Source organism: Lissotriton helveticus, chromosome 5_1, assembly GCF_964261635.1.
Source record: "Lissotriton helveticus chromosome 5_1, aLisHel1.1, whole genome shotgun sequence".
Lineage (NCBI taxonomy): Eukaryota > Metazoa > Chordata > Amphibia > Caudata > Salamandridae > Lissotriton > Lissotriton helveticus.
The window spans coordinates 1173287917-1173312714 of record NC_136065.1 but is presented as its reverse complement, the minus strand read 5'-3'; the positions used below and the strand labels follow the sequence as shown (position 1 = coordinate 1173312714).

Sequence of the window (24798 nt, the reverse complement as noted above, 5' to 3'; positions counted from 1 at the left end):
GATACGAATTATCAAGTGAAGGCAAAAGCCTGGCTGACAATTTCCTAGAGAAATGTGCCGTACTCCAAGCACCTAGAACACTAAAAAACCTACAGTCAATTCTAGGCTTCCTAAATTTCGGAAGAACATACATTGCAAATTACGCAGAAAGGGTCAAACCCCTTTATGATCTAATAAAACCAGATTTTAAAAGAACCAATTGGACTCAAATACACACAGAAATTTTGAGATCCTTACAAACAGACATGTTAATTAAAACAAAATTAGAAACACGTGATAACACACGCAATCTTGTGATTCGAGTCATCCCAGGAAGATGCGGATTCACATACCTGACCTCTAATGAGGGAGAAAAGGTACCGATTGCATTCAAATCACACTTGTACACAGAAGCTGAAAAGAAATTCAGCATTAAGGAAAACATTGTTCATGCAGTTCAAACCGCAATAGCTAGAGAAAAAGATCAAGCGGACGGTAGACACATCACAGTCAGAACAGCAGAATCAGCCTTTGAGGCATTAACAACACCGTGTAATTTACCAACAACAACATTGAATCCGGAATGGATACAATGGGTGAATTCAATTACAACGGACAAAGTATACTACTACTTTGATCCAGAACTAAAGGAATTGAAAAATCTAGAATATGAAAGAACATTCCCTCTGCCTATCGACATTCTGCCCTTACGACAATACGCTTGTGTAATCTATACAGACGGACATGCTCAACCCTCCGTTTGGGGAGAACAAGCATACAACCCAACATGTGAAATTACAAAAGAAGTGTGGCGCGGAGGTAAACTAAGACCTCTATTAACAAAAACACACTCAGTAGAAACTAATTCAGAACAACAGACTGAAATAATAGCATTGAAAATGGCGCTAGATAATGCGGATCGCGAATTCCCGACACTTATAGTGTCCGATTCATATTACTGCGTCAAATCATATAACAACGATTTGCAGACATGGATTCAAAACGGTTACAAAGATGACACAGGTGCAACAATAAAGCAAAAACTGCTTTGGGAACAAATGGCTCTTTTACAAAAAGAACTACCAAAGACTCACGTGACACACTCACTGAGTCATCAGCGTGATGGCGTTCACGTTGCAGGGAATTCATTGGCTGAGACAGCCACAGCGGTAGCAACTAAATCGGCTTCCGTAGCTCGAAAAAAGCGTACAGTGAAGTATATTGACGGTGAAACAGTGCTGGCGGTGAAAACGTCATCAAAAGGCGACTGCTCAGCACTACCAATCAACTATCCACTCAATTATACATACATAATCGATGCAAACTCCGTCCCTTTTGCTCGAATCCCTGGAGTGGGGGATAGAGTGATTCCAAACATGGACAGGAGAAACTTGTTAATCGCAGACGCACATATGGGTGAGGGTCTCAGACACCTCAAACTAAAAGATTCTCTGGAAGAATTACAATCAAGGTACTGGTGGCCAGGCATGAGCCTGCATCATACCATTTTTGTAAAGAACTGCCCAAACTGTAACAGAAATCGCAGTGGTGAGAGAAACGGTGTAATACCGTGTCGTTTCACTCCAGAAAAGATCAACAGTAAAAAGAAAAGCGTCCGATTAACATATACAGGCTAGTTTCCACTTATAATGTAGATCATCAGCACTCGGCTGACGTCTGGACTGTTATACAAAGATTTGCGAATCTAAATGGCATATACGCTAAGAGCATGCTACGTTTGACCATTGTTTTCAATCTGGCCCTCCAGCCTGAGGGGAAACATGGCCAAGTGAGCATAGCACAGCGGGACTCTTCTCACTTCCTTCCTGAGGGATAGGGGATGGTGTAAAGAAAAAACCAAGGCATAAAGCTATCTATAACAGAAAGGATATTAGGTTCGGGAGCTGGGTGGGTCAAACATCTAATAAGTGTCCAACGTAGTCTAAATAACTTGCCAAGAAATTCTCTGAAGGGATTCAGTCCGTACGAATTATTATTTGGAACTAGGATGTTGGTCTTAGACCTCGACAGTCAGACTTCAGTGGTGAAGGAAAAAAGCTTTGATATCAAAGATAGTTTGGCTGTTTTGCAGGACTTAAACGAAACAAGAAAAGACCTGAGCAACATAAAGTTGAAACAGCAGCCAACAACCACTGAAGAACCACCACCTGTCCCAGCAAGACCTGTCTGGATTCCAAAAGTCGGGGATCTAGTCAGAGAAAAGATCGCGGTAAAGAAGGAATTTGGGCCTTCTTACAGAAAAGCAGTTCCTGTCTTGTCTGTCAACGGGACAAGTTCAGTTGTACTACCGCCGCTTGCTGGTAAAAAGGAGAACTGAGTTGTATCCATCGACCTGGTAAAACCACAACATGTGGCCGATAACAAATAGTAGGCCAAGTGGACTCCCGAGAAGTAGTAGAACACCAAGATTTGCTACTAACACAGAGGTTCAATCTAAGAGGCTAATCACATTCGAAACGCCTACAGAACTACAACAAGGACTATGCAACAATGCAATGGAACTTAGACCTCTGAAAACCCAAATAAAAACATTTAGCAGAGACACACCAATCTATAATGAAGTAACAAACGACTATGCAAGAAACAGTAATCCTGAAGCAATTGGAACAATTGACAAAACTGCATCCGGCTACTTCATAAACTTCGATGATTCCTCTGAAGGCTTCACTGAATCAAAAACACAGCCATCAACAAAAACCTTTAAAGATAAAGTTAAAGTACTTTTGAAACAACTGAAAGAAACATATCTAATTTCTCCATGGATTGAATTTTGGGTGGGTTGTGGTGCATTTATCCTCATACTTTGGCTCATCATGGTACTAACTTTGGGACGCTTCATTGAGGGAAAATATGCTAAAATGGACACAGCAAGTCAGAAAATCAACTTGATCCTCAAACCACACACATCTTCACACGTCGAGAAAAGAGAACTTTCTTCAGTCAACTTCACAGCCAATCCTATACCGGGTGGGGTAGCATGGGACAACACTGACTACGAAATCTATGGTCCGGTTGAAATCCTGAAATATCCACACCAAATTAAGATCTTGTTCAGTGACTTTGTAAAACCAAGCTCATTTGCTGATGATTGGGACTTTGAAAGTATAAATAATATGATGTCTGACTTAGTGATGTCTGCTAAATTTACCAAACATGATTATTTGCAGGGTTCGACAAATTATGATAGTATGTACTGTTATAACCACTATGGTAACCATTTTCTACATAGATCTGCACAACCTAGAAATGTTTTAAATTATAATCAATGGGAACATTGTGCAACCCCTCCAAAAGGAAGCTCAAGATCCGTTTATGACAAATATTCATACTTTTCAGGTTTTAACACAAGTAATGCTGAAACATTTTATTTCAAATTGTCAAATAAGACAGGGACAAAGACCATGATAACAAACACGAAATTGATATATTCAGACTCATTCTTTGAACAAATGAATACTTTTGGTTTTGATTATTGGGACAAAAACGTTGAAGTAAAAAGTGTTTGGGTTACAAAAGATTGGCAAGTGCAGGGTATAGAATCATTGTTTAGAGCCTGCATGATCCCAGAACAAATTATATTTTTAAATGACACTGTTCAACAAACTACCTGTCTTGGCTTAGCCAAAATCAAAGACTTAAATAAACCGTCTATTCCAAAACCAACAATGAACAGCAATAGTTCCACAGATGAAGAGATAGACGTAAATTATGTATTAAACCAAAACAGAACACATCCTGATTGGAAACAGTGGTTGATCTGGCCCACAGATACTAATAACTGTCAAAACAGATTCCTGAACAAAACACAGGGGTTCAAAATGACCAGGCCAGACCCTAGATATTCCCAAAGACAACACCCAGGAATAATAACCACCTACAGTGTGGGCAAATTATGCCTTCAGTGGCTACAAACTTCCACACTGGCAGAAATTAAGCAACACCTAACTTTACTTACTGATGGTGCTGACTTGCGTGATTTCATTATGGGACCGCGCAAACAGCGTCAGAAACGTTTCATAGCAGCCTCTGTTAGCAGCCTCTGTATATGCAGCATACAACGAGGCCTGGAAGGTGACTCAAATTGAGACAGCAGAAAGAATACGGGAAATTGACCGTATTAATTTGGAAAAATCACTTTCTGTAGTGGACAATGGGTTAATGACTGTCCTCCAGAATTTTTTCTCTGGACAGCATTGTGTCTTCAGCAATCGACATATTATCGCAAGACTTACTGTTGTTACAACACGGTCAGTCTCAATTGCGTTCTATTGTACAGCTTGGCTGGACGTTACAAAATCGGCGTTCAGGCTATGTGCCTTGGCGTTTAATCAACACAACGTCACTATTCAATATCTTTAACCTTACTGATAAACAAATCAGTATGCACAAAAGGGTGCTGATTATACAATCCTGAGCATTGAGAAACTCGAGAGATTACCAGTGACAATGTCAGAACGACCTGTCAGTGAATGGATAATACATGGGATAATTAATATTCCAATATCAACCTTCAGGTTTCAATACTGCCAAAAATATATACAGGCTGGCATGTACGAAAAATTGGGAAAGGGGTACATTAAAACAACATGGAACCTGCCCTATTCACATGCATGTGTCAGTAATAAAGGACAGAAAGTGTTTCTTAGTGGCAATAATTGTGCAATGTCACTGAGCGGTACACTTCTGTGTAATGGAATTAGTTTGCATGGAGCCTGTGAAGGGAACTCAAATAACCTTTCATGTCACCAGCTAGGCACACCTGCAACAGAGATAGAACCATTCTTTCAAAGACTCTATAATGGGAGTTACATTCTAATTGTAGATCGCAGATGCTGTAGTCTTATGCCCGGGACTCCTTATCTCGTAACTACGACTGCGAAGGTCAAGTGCTGTGGACGCTTATTGTTCCCCAGCTCCCTTCCAGACAGGGAGGCAAGGGCATGGCCCAACTTGAAAATGACTTCTATTCGAATAGATACTTTAAGCAGAATGAAAACAGTGCTTCTTCAGACGCCGACCAGACTCACGTCATCAAAAGAAACGTATGATCTCCTAGTCGCAAGGACGACTGCAGAGATTCACTCCTTATTATCAACTAATTCCCCCATACATTTCGCAGAAATCCTGAATGAAATCTTAAATATTTCTGATACCAGTGGAGTCTCAAAAGTATTTAAGACAGTATTTTCGATGGCATTAACACCATTCAAAGCCATACTGGGTATTTTTCCAGATTTCGTCCATTCGATTTTTGGCGGACTTCCCCTCATTTTGGGACTAATTGCAGGAATCCTATTCTTAGTCCTTATATTTCGTTATGGCAAACCATGTCACAGACAAAACACTTGCGACAAGGGAAGAAACAATCCTAGCCATTGGATACCGGGACCGGATATCAAAAATCCTGGGACTATCCCGACTTAGAGACCTGAACATGACTTGGTTTCTTTCATTTAGACCAATGTGGCATCGATGTGTTTTACCTGTATTAAGGTGCTTGCTATGCGGAGAAGAATACGTGTTAGACACCTGTCTGACTCTACAATCAGATGCGCCAATGGATGCAGAAACATTGTTGAGTCCAATAAAGGCTCATGCTTTGTGCTGCCCTCAACGGCTACCAATCCTGATGACGGCATTCGTGGAAGCTTCACCACTACGATTAAGGGGTAGTGAAGTTCAAGATGAAAGCAGCATTGATCAGGTACGACCTTCTGTCAGCAATACTAATCAAAACGTCAATGGAAACAATCATGCGCACGAATGCATGGTTACATCTTTTTCCGAGTTAGTGGAACTCTCCCAGGAAGCTGTTGACAGCTTTTTCGACAGTCTAAATGATATGATGTTCTCACCAGAGCAGAAATAGAGACTTTTGAGCAAGCTCGCACACAGCGTTCCCTGAATTTGGCCTTCAACTAGAATAGCAAAATACCATGAACAATTTTCCCTCCAGTTCACGGACAGCAATTTTTTTCAGCAGCCCCAAAATATTTTTACGACTTTTTCGGGACACTTATTTTCTGCTTAGAGTAAGAACTATTCTTAGAGAACTAAAATTTCTATTTTTAGATACTTTATAGACATTAGCTGCCCGCTGGTATGTTCATAATTATTTTATTCTGTGATGGAATGGTCTCGAAACTTTTTTCTGTATTAAGAGCCATTTCATGTGTAAATTCTCATATACAAATTAGTGATAATGTATAGATATGCGTGATTAATTTAGCATTATTCTACAGCTTGAGTGCATATATTACATGTGACTGTTTTTTCCGTATATTTGATAATTTCAAAATGCATTTATGTATTTTGGGGTGGTAAGGTATACACGATACTCTACAGTATGTTTTACTATGCATAGATTCGTAAATATGTCCATAGTTAGCGTGGCGTGGGTGTGATGTATTCCTATAGGTTCTGTATCGATCCCCCTATTCCTGACCCTATTCTGGTTAACAAGTTAACTAGCAGCCATCCCATGAGGCAGAAAACCCCCATGATGCAGGAACCGTTATCTGATAAAGCCACACTACAGGCACAGGAACGTGTTATCTGATTAGGTCATAACGCTTGCCATCTAATTAGACAAGCGATATTCCTCCAGCCCCTGATAAGGCATACGGAGTTCTCAAAACAAATCAAACCTATGACAGACCTGGGAAAAACCCTGCGGCCATTGTTTTGATTTCACCGAGAACTTCAGGAAAAGAATGTGCTAACGACCAGGTCGTATGACATCCTTATTGAGGTATCTATGTCCATCCTTACGTCAATCTCGGCACCTTAAAGGTATAAATATTACCGATATTGCCCTATGCAAACACACGCGGTGGTGACGAGATCGGAGCAGCTAGACTTGCCGAAGCCCAGAGCAGAGCAGACCCCGCTGGCGCAGCCCCGCCTTCCTGACGCGCTGAGAACGAGAAGCTGCCTTTTCTCCTGCCGAGAAATCCAGCTCCGGCGCTTCCGGGTAGCCCTCGCAGGCAGCCTGGAATATCGAGACCAGAGACGAGAGATACCATCCCTCATTCATCCTAGATTCCAGGTACAGAACTGAATAACCCCTTGCAAAGAATTCTCTAGTCAGTCACTTGGCAAAACAAACTTAACTTAAACTGTAACTTTCTATTCCCGCCCACGTATTAGGCTTAGGTCAGGTACACGGGGTAGGCGTAGTTAGAAACACCAGTTGAGTACGATTAGTCAAATGTAAATGTGTATGTATTCATTTTAAACCTTCATATGGCTTAGAAACCATATCAATGTTTTTACAGTATTATTTTATACTTCTGCTTTTATTGTATGCACTTTACTTAACCATAAGTATTGCAATAATATCGATCCATTTCTCTTGTATGAGAAAAGAGACTGATCAATAAATAACATCTTTTATTGAACACGCCCGTCTCTTCCTTTTCTCTACAATCTGGTGAGACTAAGAATGCACGTACTGACTGAGTAAAATAAGTCGTCTTTTGTTTTCACACAACTCTAGAGATACACTCTTGATTAGGGGAGAGCAAAGTTGTCATGTTCTATGGTTGTCAGAAACTAAATCCCTTCTTGTCTATCCAGGGAGGTTCAACTCCTCCTTGCCTATTCGAGAAAGTTTCTAGTGAACTCTGAGCTAGCTGGCAAAACCCAAAACTTTAAGTCTAATATCGACAGTAGTAGACCTAGTTAACGTCTGGTCTAGGCCTATACTATTGAAGGTATTATTCCAATGCGCAGAGCCTATTGGGATAATAGGAACTACACTACAGTATCGTGGCAGGAGTGTGTTCCACGCATCGGTTGTATGAGCTGGCTTTTATGAGCCTGTCGTCGAGGTACAGGAAGACATGGATGTGCTGTCTTCGTAAATGCGCTGCCACTACTGCTATGCACTTGGTGAATACTCTTGGTGCTGTTGTCACTTCGAATGGGAGTACTTTGAATTGATAGTGTTGCCGTCTAGCACAAATCTGAGATACTTCCTGTGAGCCTTGTGAATGGGAATGTGGAAGTATGCGTCCTTGAGATCCAAAGTAGCAAGGAAGTTGTTTTGTGACAGGTGTGGAAGGACTTGTTGGAGTGTGACCATGTGAAAATGGTCTGACTGTATGTATATGTTTAGCGGTCTGAGGTCTAGAATAGGCCTTAGAGAGCCGTCCTTTTTTGGGATAAAAAATGCAGAGAGTAAACACCCTTGTTTTGTTGGTGCAGAAGAACTGGTTCTATTGCACTTTTTTGTAGCAGAGATACTACTTCTTGCTTTAACAGTGATAGATGTTCTTGTGACATTGGACGCTGCTTGGGTGGTATGTTTGGGGGGGGGGTAGATGTTAGTTCTAGACAGTAACCTGACTGAATGATTTGTCGCACCCACCTGTCTGATGTGATGTTGGTCCAGGCAGGAAGGAATTGTTGCAGTCTCCCCCCCCCCTCCCCCCCACAGGAGTGGAATGTTGAGGGGGAAGGGGAGGAAAGTCATTGGGTAGGGGTAGAGGCAGAGAGGGAGTTGTTGGTATTGCCTTTGTTGTTGTTACCCCTGTAACCCTTTCTCTGGTAGCACTTAGTGAATGTGGATTGGCTAGGGGTCTTGTAAGAAGTGGAGGGACTTTCCGAGGAGTAACCTCTAGTGTTTCCTCTGTATGATGAGCGACGAAAAGAACGTCTGGGAGCTTGCTGATGCAAGGCTTCCATAGATTTTGCTGTATCAGTGTCTTTTTTCATCTTTCCTAAAGACACGTCAACATTTGGGCCAAATAAATGTGTCTCATCAAATGGCTGATTAAGGATGGAGTTTTGTACCTCAGGTTTAAAAACTGAAATACGTAGCCAAGCATGTCTACGTAGTAGGGTGCTGGTATTGATTGCCCTTGAGGCGGAATCTGCAGCATCTAGGGCACAACGAATGGAAGTACTAGTAATATTTTTACTTTCCTGTATAAGTTAATTGGCCCTATTTTTGTATTCGTCTGGAAGATGCTGCATTATGGACTCTAGTTTATAATAATGTGCTCTGTCATATCTGGCCAGCAACGCTTGGGTACTGGCAATGTGCCAGATATTAGCTGCGTGTGACTGTTTTTTTGCCAGAGGCATCAAGTAGCTTAGATTCTTTGTCTGGTGGTGAGGCCTCAACTGACGTCTGAGAATTAGCACGTTTACGTGCATTAGACACTACTAAAGAAGTGGAGAAGTGTGGCTCAGGGGTTAGAGGCGGCAGACCCGGAAGCTGAGATCGGTCCTGGACCAGGGTTCAATTACCCGCCTCGGCGGGTCTTGGGCTAAAAATTCCACGGACTTGATAATTCTCGCCCCGGTGCCTCCTCGACTCACGGGTTCACACTCTGCGACTCTGGGCAATAGCTTGCTTAATCTCCACAACGGCCCCTCGCGGCGGGATGCCTGACTTTCACCTTGTGGACACCCTGCCGGGGTTTCTCACAGGGGAATATCAGGACGGGTTCCCTAAGCAAGCGCCAGGATGCCCTTTGGGTGACAGGTTTGCGCTATATAAGTACACCTACATTTACATTTACATTTTAAAGTGTCTAATGGTGCTGGACCTATAATATAGACTGGATATGTAGGGGCAGCTTTATATTTTTTCTCAAAGCGAGGATTAAGGACCCTAGCCCTGACAGGATCCTTAAAAACCTCTGTTGCGTCCTTAAGCATTGGCAAAATGGCAGTAGACCTTTGTGTGTTATCAAAAGTGTCTAGTAGGAAATCTTCCTCCACCGCATCAGTGTGTAAGTCCACCCCATGATATTGGGCAGCTCTTTGGACTCGTAGGTTAAAACCTATAGTGTCCTCTGGTAGGAAAGGTCTAGAAGGGTATATATTGTCTTGTGGGACATAAGGCACATCAGGGGTGTTCTAATCATCCCATGGATTAGGTGACTGAGGGGGACTATTGGTCCCTGCTGGGTCATGTGCACCCCACCTGTGTCATCAGAGTCCTTCTGCATCATCGTCTGGATTAGGGGATGGTGTAGGTGAATGGTGAGGTGGGGGAGGTGTAGGAGGAGGAACAATAGGGGGAGGTGGTGGTGAAGGGACCCTTAATGTAGAGGTTGTAATGTCTCTCTTCTTTAGAGGAGAAGGTGCTGGCACCTCAAGTGGTCTCTTCTTGGAGTTGAGTCAAGTGACCAGTCTTAGGAACCTTTACAAGAGTTTTTTGGTTAGGATCAGGTGTGAAAAGTTCCTCTGAATAGGGCGAATGCTTCGGCGTCGAGGATTTTGGTTCCGTAGGTTTTTCGGTAACGAGTCGGTAGCTGGTTTTGGATCTTTTGGTTTAGAAGTGTGCCCTTTTGAAATGTCCTTTACCGGAACCTGTTTCTTCGGTTCCGGGTGTTTTTTCGGCCCCGAAGCGTGTTCTTGAGCTGTAGGTGGTTTTTTAGTCGGCTCCGAGTGCGGTTTCGGCATCGATGAGCCGCTGCCAGTCTTCGCCGCCGTGTGCTTAGGTGTCGGAGCAACGGTCAGCACGGTTGAGGTAGATGGCTTTTTCTTCGGTGTCGATATAGGATCGGCACCGGGGATAGGCTGGCTCGAGCCAGAGCTGCCTGAAGGCTTAGTAGGCTTCTTTGCCGGGCCCCGAAGGCGTGGCGTGGGAAGCAGTCTCTCAATGTGCACCCGGGCCCGAAGGTGAGGGTGTGCTCGAAGCACTTTTGGAGGGTGTCGAGGAAGGATTGGGGTCGACGATCTTACTTACGACCCGTTGAGCTGGAGTGACTTCCTCGACGCCCGAGTCTTCGGCATTTGAAGAGCTGGTACTCTCTTCGGCATGCTGGTGTTCTGGCACGTCGACACCCTCTTTGAAGATGTCGTCGGTGATCGAAGCTGATGAGCGAGCCATAGTTCTTCGAGCTCGTCGGCCTCGGATCGTTTTCTTGGAGCAGAATGAGGCACAAGCGGAACAGTCTTTGGCCTCGTGCTCTGGTGAGAGGCAAAGGTTACACACTTCAAGTAGGTCGGTGTGGGGAAACTTCGACCCACATTGAGGACACTTTTTGAATGGCTTCCTTTCCATGAGCCAGGAAGTAAGGCCTAGGACACTTTTTGAATAGCGTCCTATCCATGAGCCAGGAAGTAAGGCCTTCGCCGACGACCGGAATCGAATACTTTGTAGTGGTGAAGAATTGCGTCGATGGAGAGCGATCAAAACAATACCGTCGAACTGGGTGAGGATTGCGCACCGAAGGAAATTCGGTTCCAAACCGGAGCGCAGGAAACACATCCAACCCGATGGCGGGAAAAAACCAATCTGGGGATGGAGCCGGCCCCTGCGCAATGTGGTCCAAAGGAGGAGTCCCCTATCTCGTGACTTCCAAAGAGCTTTTCAGAAGAACAAACTGCAAACATCCGGGCCCAACACTAGGTGGTTTTCTATGCACAGTGTGCAATCTGCAGCTCATATGCCTCGACCATGCTACTTTCCAGTATGCATCTGTTCTTGGCATGTAGAGCTGCAGATTTCTACAATTGGCATTAGATCACCACCTGGTGTTGGGCTCGGATGATTGCATGTTGTCGTCTTGGAAGAAGTCTTTGTAGTCCCGAGATAGGTGACTCCTCCCTTGGACGATAGTGCGCATGGGCATCGGCTCCATCCTTAGATTGTTTTTCGCCATGATGGGAAATGATTGAGTTAGTAGAAAGAAAGAAGGGATGTCCATGTGTCTATATCTAATTAAGATAAAACTGGAACATTTACAGGTCCCGGGTAGGAGGGAGGGCGTATAGAAATCTGCAGCTCTACATGCCAAGAACAGATGAATACTGTTAAGTAGCATTTTCCGTTCAAGCCATATGAGCTGCAGATTCTACACTTTGCATCGATTTTGCAGCAGTGTCTCCCCTAGCGGTGGTCCCCTGTATCCGTTGCAGTAGTTTGAAAGAGTTTTGAGGACAGCTTGGCCTACTGCAGATTGCTGCTTGGCTTGCACATCAACACAATAGTGTTTAGTGAAGGTATGTGTTGTAGACCATGTTGCTGCCTTGCTGATGTTTTCTAGGGGAATGTTCCCTAAGAAAGCCATGACGGCTCCTAGTTTGCGTGTGGAGTGAGCTCTAGGAGGATTTATTAATGTGCGTTTTGTCTTGTGATAGCATATTTGTATACATTTAACAATCCACCTTGCAATTCCTGATTTAGAACTGGGGTTGCCTTTATGTGGTGGAGAGAAAGCTACAAATAGTTGCTTTGTTTTGCGAAAAGATTTGGTCCTATCGATGTAATAGAGAAGAGCTCTTTTGACATCTAGTATGTGTAGAGCTCTCTCTGCTACAGAGTTTGGGTTTTGAAAAAACACTGGTAACTCTACAGATTGGTTTAGATAAAAAGGAGTAATTACTTTAGGAAGGAATTTAGGATTAGTCCTTAGAACCACTTTGTTACTGTGTAATTGTAAGAATGGTTGTTGTATAGTGAAAGCTTGAATCTCACTAACTCTTCCAAGAGAGGTAATAGCAACGAGGAAAGCTGTTTTCCATGTGAGAAATTGCAATTCACATTTGTGTAAAGGTTCAAAAGGGGGTCCCATGAGCCTGGTAAGAACAATGTTTAGGTTCCACACTGGAGAGGGTGGTAACCTAGGAGGAATAATTATTTTTAATCCTTCCATACAATTTTTTAGTGCTGGTACTCTAAACAACAACATATGTTGTCTGTTTTGTAGATATGCCGCAATGGCTGCAAGATGTAATCCTATAGATGAATATGCAAGATTACATATCTGTAAATGGAGAAGGTAACAGATAATATTTTGGATGGAAGCATCTAAAGGATCAATTTGATTATTAGTGCAGTAAATGGCAAATCTTTTCCATTTAGCAGCATAGCAAGCTCTAGTAGTAGGTCTTCTGGCTTCTTTAATGCTATTCATAAAGTCTGGTGGCAAGTTAAGGTAACCAAACTCTAAGACTTCAGGAGCCAGATTGCCAGATTTAGTTGACTTGGATCTGGATGCCTGATGTCTCCATGGTTCTGAGTTAGCATGGATGGTGTCAGAGACAGTTTGTGGTGTGGAACTAGCAGTGTGGTGAACCGCGGTTGGCGTGCCCATGTGGGAGCTACCAGGATCAGTTTGAGAGACTGTTATCTGAGCTTGCGTACCACTAGTGGTATTAGTGGGATTGGCGGAAAAGCGTACGCAAATCTGCCTGACCAGTTCATCCATATCGCATTGCCCTTGGACAACGGGTGTGAAAACCTAGCGGGGAAGGTTGGACATTTTGCGTTTTCGTGTGTGGCAAAAAGATCTATGTCTGGATGACCTCACTTGTGAAAGAATGGTTGAAGAACTTGCAGATGTAGTTCCCATTCGTGAATCTGTTGTGTCTGTCGACTTAACATATCGGCTATCTGATTGTAAACTCCTGGAATGTGTTCAGCAAGCAGATATATCTTTTGTGGAATGGCCCATCTCCAAATGTTTTGTGCGAGGTGGGACAGGTGCAGGGAATGTGTGCCTCCTTGTTTTTGTATGTAGTACATGGCTGTCATGTTGTCCGTCCGGATTAAGACAGGTTTGTTCCGTATGTGCACTTGGAAGGACTTCAATGCTAGGAAAATTGCCATCAACTCTTGGTGATTGTTGTGAAGCATCTTTTGTTGAGCCGTCCCTCTTCCCGGAGTTGTGTGGTGGAGCCGATGTGCTCCCCATCCTGTCAGGGATGCGTTTGTTGTCAGTACTATTTGTGGAACTGGCCCGAGGAACGGCCGCCCTTAGGACAAGTTTTTGGTGTTCCACCACTGCAGAGAGCGATGTGTGCGGCTGTCCACCAACACCAGGTCTGTTAGTTGTCCTTGTGCCCGATTCCACTGATGTGCTAGACATTCCTGCAATGGGCGCATTTGCAGTCTTGCATATATGGTACAATAAAAATGCAAGATGCCATCATGCCTATTAATTGAATGAACACTCTGGCTGGGAGATAGTGTTGGTTTTGAAACCTTGTAACTAAGGCTTGAATGCTGGACTGGGATAAGCTAGAGCTGTATTGGTGTTTATGGTAGCCCCTAGGTATTGATGTACATGAGAGGGCTGGAGATGTGACTTGGTGTAGTTGATTGTAAACCCCAAATCGTGCAGTGTTTGAATTGTTTGAGATGTGTGTTGGACATGTAGTGTAGTTCCTATTATCCCAATAGGCTCTGCGCATTGGAATAATATCTTCAATAGTATAAACGTAGGACTGTGGTTAACTAGGTCTTCTACTGACGATATTAGACTTAAAGTTATGTGTGCCAGCTAGCTCAGAGTTCACTAGAAACTTTCTCGAATAGGCAAGGAGGAGTTTAACCTCCCTGGATAGACAAGAAGGGATTTAGTTTCTGACAACCATAGAACATGACAACTTTGCTCTCCCTTAATCAAGAGTATATCTCTAGAGTCGTGTGAAAACAAAAGACAACTATTTTACTCAGTCAGTACGTGCATTCTTAGTTTCACCAGTTTGTAGAGAAATAAGAGATGGGCGTGTTTCAATAAAAATATGTTATTTATTGATCAGTCTCTTCTCTCATACAAGAGAAATGAATCGCTATTATTGCAATACTTATAGTTAAGTAAAGTGCATACAGTAAAAACAGGATTTATAAAATAATACTGTAAAAGCATTTATATGGTTTCTTAGCCATATGATACTTAAAATGGATAAAAGATATACATACATATATACATTGACTAATCGTTCTCAACTGGTGCTTCTAACTACGCCTACCCCGGTGTACCTGACCTAAGCCTAATACTTGGGCGGGAGTAAATAAGTAGCAGTTTAAGTTAAGTTTGTTTTGCCAAGAATCTGACTCAAGAATTCTCTGTAAGGGGTTAGTCAGTTCAGTTCCTGGGATTTAGAAGGCTGGAGGGTTGGTATCTCTGTCTCAGGACTCGATATCCCAGTTATCCGCGAGGGCGGCTGGAAACGCCGGAGGCTGGATTTCTCGGCAGGAGAAAAGGCAGCGTCTCTCTCAGCGCGTCAAAAGGGAGGGGCAGCGTCCGTGGGCTTTTCTGCATCAGCTGGGCTCTCCGGCAAGTAGCGCTGCTCCAAGCTCGTCACCACCGTGTCTTAGCTTAGGGCAGCCTCGGTATATTTATACCTGAAAGGTGCCGTGTTTGACGTAAGGATGGACATAAGACGTCAGCAAGAATGTCATAAGGACTGGTCGTTCTTACATTCTTTGCAGGAGTTCTCGAGCGAAATCAAAACAATAGCTGCGGGGGATTTCCCAGGTCTGTTGGAGGTTTGATTTGTTTTGAGAACTCGGTGTGCTTTCTAGGGGGCTGAAGGGATAGTGCTTGCTTAATGTGACAGCATGCGCTATGACCTAATCTGAAAACGGGTTTCTGTGCCGGTGTATGGACATTAGTGAATTAATAACCGGACAAGGGTCAGAAATAGGAGTATCAATATAGGTACCTAGATAAACACACTACAGACACACTGATTGAATGACTTGGCTTTTATGAGCCAATCGTCTAAATATGGGAAGATGTGGATATGTTGTCTTCTGAGATGTGCTGCTACTACTGCTAAGCACTTTGTAAACACTTGTGGTGCAGTTGTGACCCCGAGGACTTTGGACTGATAGTGTTGTCCTTCTAGTACAAATCTGTGATACTTCCTGTGAGAAGGATGTATGGGAATGTGGAAGTAGGTGTCCTTGAGGTCTAGTGTGGTTAGGAAATTGCCTTGTTGCAACAATGGGAGCACTTGTTGTAAAGTGATCATGTGGAAATGATCTGAATGTATATACAGATTGAGAGGCTTAGGTCTAGAATTGGTCTTAGTGTTCCGTCCTTTTTGGGTATTAGGAAATAGAGTGAGTAAACCCCTGTTCCTTGATGTTTTAACAGAACTAGCTCTACTGCATTTTTTTGCAGCAATGAAAGAACCTCTTGTTGGAGCAGCGTTAGATGTTCTGTGGACATTGGACACTGCTGTATGTGATGGGGTAGCTGTAAGCTCTAGGCAGTAACCATACTGGATAATTTGTCTTACCCACTTGTCTGTTGTGATGGAACTGTGTTAGTCTGCCCCCTACAGGAGTGGAATGCTGTTGGGGGAGCAGAAGGAAGTCACTGTTTTGTGTTGGGAGAGGTTTGATTATTGTTATTTCCTCGACCTCTTCCCTTGTTGTTGTTGCCTCTGTAGCCCCCTCTAAAGTATCCTTTATTAGAGCATGTTTGTGTATTTGTTTTAAAGGAAGCGGAATGGTCCGCTCCAGCTTGTTTGGAGCCTCCTCTGTAGAAGGAGCGACGAAAGGAGCCTCTTGCTTGGGTGGACTGCAGAGCTCCCATAGACTTGGCTGTATCAGTGTCTTTCTTCATTTTTTCAAGTGCTATGTCTACCTCTGGACCAAACAATTGTTGTTGGTTGAATGGTTGATTTAAGATAGTAGTTTGCACCTCTTGCTTAAATCCTAAAATGCGTAGCCACGCGTGACGTCTAAGGAGGACACTGGTGTTTATTGCTCTGGATGCAGTGTCTGCTACATCTAGTGCGCATTTAATGGAGGCATTTGATATAAGCTTACCCTCTTGAACGAGGTCACCTGTTTGTGCCTTATATTGGTCAGGTAGATGTTGTAAGAGCTTCTCTAGCTGATCATAGTGAGCCCTGTCGTATCTTGCGAGGAGGGCCTGTGTGTTAGCGATGCGCCATGTATTGCTAGCTTGGGCAGCTATTCTTTTCCCTGAAGCATCTATGATCTTTGATTCTTTATCAGGAAGTGGTGCTTCGCCTGATGTTTGGGAATTTGCTCTTTTCCTAGCGTTTGAAACTATTAGATAGTCTAGCGGTAGCGGTCCTTTAATGTAGGCAGGATCCCCAGGAGCTGCTCTGTACTTTTTCTCTATCCTTGGGTTTATGATTCTAGCTCTTACAGGATCTTTTAACACTTCTGGTGCATGTTTAATGACTCCCTTAATCATTGGCAGTATTTGCACAGATTTTTGGGAGTGTTCAAAAGTGTCTAGTAAAAAATCTTCCTCTGCCTCATCTGAATGCATGGTGACATTATGATTGATGGCAGCCCTATTAATTAAGTGTCCAAACCCAATATTGTCTTCTGGAGGAGAAGATTTAGATTGATATATATGTGGGTCAGGAATATCTGGTACATCCTGTGGGTTTGAATACTCCCAGTCTGGTGAAACTGTTGGGTAGGGAAACGGGTCATCTGGGTCTCTCCCTCCCCCCATGCTAAACTCCTCATCATCAGCATCCTGGGGAGGTGTATTTTGTGGAGAATGAGGAGGAGAATTTTGAGGTGAAATGTTTAAAGGAAGAGCAGGCGAAGGAGATACAGGAGAAGAAGGGTGCGTAGGAGATGTGGCTGAGTCCTTCTTCTTGACAGGCATTGGAGGATGTAGGTGCTGTATCTGACTTCCTCTTCCTGTGTGGTGTGGTGGAAACATGTCCTGTTTCTGGATCAATGTAGATCCTTTTTTTAAAGGATCTGGTTGGAAAAGCTCCTCTTCTTGTGGCACAGCCTTCAGCGCCGATCTTTTCGGTTCCGAACCAGTTTGTTGCTTGTCTTTAGCCTTAGGAACCGATGTCGAGTACTTTGGCGTAGATTTTGGCACCGAAAGTATTGTCTTTGGAGCCGAAGCCTGTTTTGTGGACTTTGAAGGATCGGAAGCAGGCTTTGTTTGTTTCGGCATCGAGGGTATCGGCTTCGGAGTGGAAGCGGTTTTCGGGGCATCGGAAACAGGCTGTTGTTTTCGGAGCCGCTTTGTCACTCGGAGTCGACGGTTTCGGAGTGTCTTTCGGAACCGGGACTTTTTTGTTTCGGTGCCGAAGGAGCAGGTGGTATCGGCACACGCGGTTTGCTTGGTATGGATATACCGGAAGGCTTTATTATTTTCTTCGGAGCCGGGCTCGATGGCGGGGCTTTCAAAGTGTTTTTCGGTCTCGACTGGGCCCCGCAGGCAGAGTGTTGACCATTGCCTTCGATTTTGGTGTTTGGGCTGGGATAGGGGCAGTGGAACTCACACGTTGACCCGAAGGTATGGAGTCATCGGAGTCATCTGCCTCTGATACGATCTGTAGATCATCGGAATCTTCCTCTGGGACACATGGACCTTCGTCGAAGAGATCCATTGGTTCCGGCGCTGATCTCTGCATGTCGCGTCGACAGGCCCTCCGATCCCGAATGGTCTTTTTTGATCGAAATGATGCACAGGCTGTGCAACTGGATTAGTCGTGGTCTAGTGATAAGCACAGGTTACAGACTTCGTGATGGTCACTGTGTGGATATTTTGCTCCACACTGGGGGCATCTTTTGAATGGCGTCCTTTCCATGAGGTGTAGGCCTCACGGCGTGGGAACGCCCAATGGCCCGCGTCGACGACCGGAATCGAGCTGACGAAGTCTAGTCGATGTTTATTGGTATCGAAAGTTGTTTGGTGAAGTTTGAAGAAATTTTTACGGGTCGAAGTACTTGAAAAGTAGATTTCGAACCGAAGCGGAAAAGTTTCATCCGAACCCACTGGCGGAAAAAAACAATCTAAGGATGGAGCTGATGCCCATGCGCACTATCGTCCAAGGGAAGAGCCAATTATCTTTTGACTACAAAGACTTCTTCCAAGACGACAACAACGTGCAATCATCAGAGCCCAACACCAGGTGGCGATCTAATGCAAAATGTAGAATCTGCAGCTCATAAGCCTCAAACATAATTATTAACCCCTCTTAGTACTTGATTGCAGAAGGAGAAATAAAGAGAAAAGTACACTTATTTGTATGCACACATGTTACATGGATCATATCTGAAGACCTGTAAGAGTACTGTAAAAAATCTGAAATGGCTTCTGCAATAGTGCAAGTGCTCAATTCAAAACTGAAATGTGGTCCATTTTCAGGTGATTAGAAATGTCAGAGAATGCTACCAGTCTTGTTGGAACTCAAGTACTCAGAAGTAGCAAGTTTATGTTTTTGAAGGGAGCATGACTTAAGACAATGCATAACCAGAAAAAGGAAAAAGTCCATATACCAACAATTAGGACATCACAAGTTACCATCAGGATAACCGAACACCGTTTCCATATATATGAATCAACCAAAGCGTCCGCTAGCAACAAGAAAAACTGGACACCTGAAAGACCTACCACTGATGCTCCCAGTTATGGGCGACCCCTGAATTCATGGTTGCAGATCACAGAAGAAAATGGGGTGAGGAGCGCAGTTATATCTCTCACCACCATAAGCAGTTTCACCGTTTAGTTACACCTTTCCTTTGCAGGGGCAGTTCATTAGAGCGCTTGGGCGTTGCCCCACTAATTAATTTGATGGTGGCACCGCACTCTAGTTGAGCATTGCAGTCACTCTCTCTGACTCACTCATATTTGCAATGCAATCATCTATCCCAGGCCGCCGGAGGCAGTTGGCTCAGAAGGGGACGGGCAGCACTACAGGAGTTCAGCTGCAAGTGTCTGATGCGATAATAACATGCATCAGCCTCAGGTCGGTGGAGCGCACACCAAGAGTGCGCATGTTCTGTTTAGGGCTTAAAATGTTTTGCGACCAGCCCGAACATGCACACCAGGCGCTGCTCATTAGAAGAGCAAGGGTTGTTCCATGCCGCTCTTCTAATGAGCAGCCTACTGTGCATGTGCGGGTTGGTCGTAAAAAATGTTAAGCCTCAAACAGAACATGCGCACGACTTCAAGCCAATCCTGGTGCTGCTGCTGGAGCAGCGTCTGAATTGGCTGAGACGCAGGCAGTACTTACCAACGTGGGAGTCGGACCGGTCCAGGAAGAGCAGGGACGGCACGGACCCAGTAAGTTGTTTGATGCTTTATTTTAATCTCCCCCGTGCTGCGCGCGACCCCCAAACTCCACCCTTGCCCCCGCAAGTGTAATTGAACTGCTTAGACAGAGCAATGGTACAGTGTATACTTTATATCTTGATTGATTGATATACAGTGGACGGACATCCAGCGTGCGATCGTTAAAGAGCTTTACAAGAAGGAATTATAGAATGATATAAGAAGTTTCAATTTAAAGCACTCTTACTTCAAACTGTTTGCTCCACCATGGCTTCTTAGTGACCATAAAAGGCTGAGGCATACTGCTGTACCATTTTATGAAAGTAAACCAAAATACCAATTACATGTTGTTCTAGAGAGGGGTACGGCTGTTCCATAGTGTGGAAGCGAGAGATAAAGGCATCGCGTTAATGGACAAATGAGAGTGAATGGCTATACCCAGGTTTCGAAGTGAGAGTTAAATTGTGTCTTGTAAGAGTGCGTCAAAAGCATTGCTGAAGTGTACCATAGTCATACATGAACGCGTTATCTTTTTATATTAAAAATTAATAGAGGTGTATTAGTTTAAAAAGAACGCGTCTGCGTAAGAGTGAAAAAGGCTTTTTCATAGTATTGGGGTCAATGCGAAAAAGTGACAGCTTTTCACTGGAAGTAAAAGGGTGACAATTTAGCATCGGCATGAGTGTAAAAGGCCTCCTCATTGAGTTGGAGGAAGAAAGGCTGTTCCATGAGATGCGAGGGAGAGTACACGGCAGCTCAGTAGCACCGAGTGAGCGTGAAAGACTGTCCCATGAAGTCGGGGGAGAGCGAAAGGCTCATCTATGGGGTGGAGGAGAGTGTGAAAGACTGTCCCGTGGAGCAGGAGGGAAAGGCTGTTCCACAGGAGCGAGTGAGAGTGCAAGGTACTCCAGAGCATCGGAGTGAGAGCTTGTCCCATGGAGTGGGAGAGACTGTGAACGGCTCTTCCATGGGGTACACGTGAGAGCTCAGTGTGGGAGCGCAGGTCTGATAAACAGGCGTGGAGGCTGTAATAGAGGTTTAGATAGAGGTTTATTGAGTATAGGGTGAGAGGAAAGTGATGGTAATGGAAGTCCTGGTTGCTCTTCTTTCGATGACTGCGGGGATGAACTGGAGGGTGTTGATGTGGGCAAAGGTGGATTCCTGCTCTCTGGCTCCTCTGGACCGTGATGGTCTCCCCGGAGGCTCATAGAATAAAAAGAGACAATAGGGAACCGTCAGAATGGTATCCTTAAGGTTAGGATAGGTTATCCCGTCACCACACCATTGTGCTCTTGTCTAATCTATCCAGTCTGTTACAGAGATCAGAGATACGGAAGGATAAACCAGAAATAAAAGAGTTCCCCAAACTGGGGTTTGAAACAAAGATTCAGGGGGGGTTAGCACCATATGTGCCTAAGGAAGAAGAAAATAACGTGAAAATCGTGCAGCGGTGGTTGACCAGTCTACACTACACTTGGTATTCTGGTACAATATCGGTGGAATCGTCCCACTTCAATTAGTCCAACTTTGGGGTCCCTCCCGCTTCCTTCAGCAAGCAAAGACCTTTTCCTACAACTGTTAGTGACTTGTCCCTCCCCTTCTTATCAGTTTTCCTCCTCCCTCCTCCCTCTGTGTGTCCCCGAGCCGTTTGTACTCACCGGCTCCGCCGTAACTCTCCTCGAGTTACAGCCGCTTTCCAGCATCCTCCGGGCACCACCAGTCCTCTGTCCAGTTTTACTCGGCGTCTTCTGGATTCCCTGGCGTCCCGACGTCCTCCGAACCGGGTCCCACGTCTCTGTCGCACCCGGGTCCCACGTCTTCTCTCTCTTTTCCGTCCTTGCTCCGGTCTCTGGCTTCTTCCTTCGCGCCAACTCTCTTGTGGAGAAGTGTGGCTCACTGGTTAGAGGAGGCAGACCTGGAAGCAGAGGTCAGCCAGGGACCAGGGTTCAATTCCCGGCTCGGCAGGGTCTTGAGTCCTAAAATGTCCATGGACTCGACAATTCTCGCTCCAGTGCCTACTCGATTCACGGGTTCACACTCTGTGACTCTGGGCAATAGCTTGCTTAATCTCCACAACGGCCCCTCGCGGCGGGATGCCTGGCTTTCACCTTGCGGATACCCTGCCGGGGTTATCTCACAGGGGAATACCAGGACGGGTTCCCTAAGCAAGCGCTTAGAAACCGCTTGGTGATTTGCGCTATATAAATTCCTGTACATTTACTCTCTCTCCTTCCCCTTGACCCTGCGCGCACGTTATTGGTTCGCGCTCGTCTCTTCTTGGTTGTGGGGGTTGAACTTCCGGGTCATGCTTCTAGTCCGCTTCTTCCTGTGGAAACACGTCAGAGGAACACGGATGTTGTAGTCCAAGAGAACGCTGGGAAGGTCGTATTTGTAACCTCGGTCCCCCCCCTGGTGCTGTTATGTGGGTAAGTGGCGCGACCTTCTCACAGGAAGGCTGTTACTTCTAGTGACAAAAAGTTGTCCAATAGGATTTTAGAAGAACAAGGTAAAACACATTTTTATTAACTTCGATTTTTAAACTTGATGTGTGCTTCAGTTGAAGGCTCTAGTAGAATTCAATTACAATCGCCAGTATGCATCTCGTATTTTTCTGAATGTCTGCTTCCACTGTGCGGTGATCGTTAGCGCATTACTAAAATGTTAATCAGCTATCATTTGGGTGATTTGGGATAAAAATGAGAACATTCAATCTCAAAGCATATAATATACACGGGTGTTTGTTTATTTTAAGCCATGACAAAGTTGATGTTGTGGCACCAAGGATATTGTGCTGCATAACTAAATACTTTTAAGGTCCCAAAAGCGGGACCTAGTGGCTATGCCAATGCTTGTTTTACTTGGCCAAGAGACCTGTAAGCGGATTACCTCACCTCCATATTTATATACAAACCGCACATCAACACAGTCCCGCTAAAATCACACTACAACACTTTACAGATGAGGACTGCTCATTCCTACTGAGGTGAATATATACGAACTCTGGTGACACCATTCTTTTCTATATCCTGTCGTTTTCTAGTTGTGATGCATTTTCCCCATGCTACCCATATTTCTGATTCTGCTTTGGAAAAGTAACCAGAGTGAAACACGTGTCTGCTGAAACCCCATGAGCGCTTGTTTTGTGCAAAGATATATATTTTTTATTCGACTGGAATTTCCTTACATGACACAAAGTGCGACCGAATTTCTTTTTACATTACAGCACACATTCATGTTGCCCTCTTTTTCGGCTTTGTATGCAGTCAGATATGCTTCTTAGCTGGAAGCAGTCTCTGGATGCCCACACCCCTTCCTTAACTCCTTTTCTATTATTGATGGCTTCAACGCCTCGTCAGGGGTAGTCAACGCTGTATACATGGAATTACAAGTAGTAGCTATTCCACAGGGTTTGCAATTAATTAAATGAAATAGGTGGCTCCCAGAGTTTGAGATTCCGTGTCTAATGTAAAACTTTTTTTGATTTTGGAATAATCTCTTGCAACCAGTTGCAATGAAACCCCGTCAGAAGCATTGTACGTTTTGTTAGGACAGGACGATTCGAGCATTTTTTAAGGAAATGAGGGGGTGGAGAGGGTGTGCAAGTGTAACCGGAAGTACACACTGCTGAATATAAACAACTCACCTGGTGCTAAAGATTGATTTGAATAAGTGGTGCTTTCTCCTGTGTGGATAAAGTTTACGTTAGTGAGGAAGTATTATTTACTACCATTCTCGGAAGGACAATATGGTTAGGCTCGGCCTCCACTCCAAGCTCATAAATGTTGTTGCTGCTGCTAACGGGGCGTGGCGCCAATCTAGAAAAGCAAGTTAGCTGGATCGGTGTCAGAAATAAATGTCTCAGGTTCACCTTGGCAAGAATTATAAAAAAAAAAAAACAGTTGCTAATGTATTGGACATATTTACTATTTGTCAAAGACCGTGTTAACACAAAGCTGCTGGTGAGGAGTTGATTCTGAATTTTAAGTAATACATTATTATTGCTTCAGGGACGCTCACACATTTTATTTTGGATTTTTGGTGAAGCACTTCTAACCATATTGTGATGTAATAGAACAATTTTGAGGTTATATATATGGGCACAAGTATGAAAGTACGGTAGCTGGAAGTGGAACTCAGTGACCTGGGTTTTAGCATTTACTAGTTGCTTGCATTTTGGTACTGTAAATCTAAATTACTTGCACTTCGTGGTGAGGTCAGTTTTTAGTTCACGACGATTTTCGCAAGTGAACCATTTATTTGCAAGCTATTTAAATACATGCATTAATTGCTCTCTAGATACTTCATGGTTTCCACGACCTATGTGGATCATGGCAAAATTGGGGAAGGGGGAGTTGTGGGAGGGAGGGAATGATGAGGGAAGCCCGGGAGGAAGGGAGACTGAACACCAAATGTATTTTGACATTTCAGGGAGATGGTGGACATAATAGCACCACAGCCCTTATTACATATTTATTTCAAGCTCTACCGGAGAGGGTGGCCACGCTATGCTAGCAGGCGGTAAACACCTTCCCGAGGGGCTGTGTAGATATAGATACCGCATTGCCGGCCTCAGTCGCCGCAACGTGGTGTTCCTGTCTGTCATTTTAAGCTGATCCTCTGAGAGAGAGGGTGGCCTCTTGCACCGGCTGGTGTTTTTAAGGCCGCCATGATCCCGGTGATTGCAAACTGAGCCCTGAAGCCCTTTGCGGAATGAGCCCCGCTTGAGTCATTTTGGAAGGGGGTTAAAGTGTCACGCGATCTATGCTTCGCAGTGGGGGGTCCGTATTGCATGTTGAACGAGTGAGCAGGCCATGGCATCGAACTCCAGCTTCAGGTTGGAAGAAGGGCAGATTGATTTGGGCTGGGTACCAGCCCAGCACAGACGAGGTACCGAGGATGTTATCTACATAGCCAACCCGACCACCTCGCATGTTGCATTGAGGAGGGTGGAACACGCAATGAGCCCAGTTTTGAATGTGGCGGGGGTAAGGGAGAGAAACCACTGTATGACTGCATGGTATTTTGGTATGTT

The 24798-nt window shown here is 44.4% G+C and overlaps 1 protein-coding gene across 2 annotated transcripts in view; it reads right to left on the bottom strand.

Moving 5' to 3' along the window:
- Positions 1-24798, bottom strand: part of TDRD1 (tudor domain containing 1) — a 2637228-nt gene that overhangs the window by 2413484 nt on the left and 198946 nt on the right. The window lies entirely within an intron of this gene.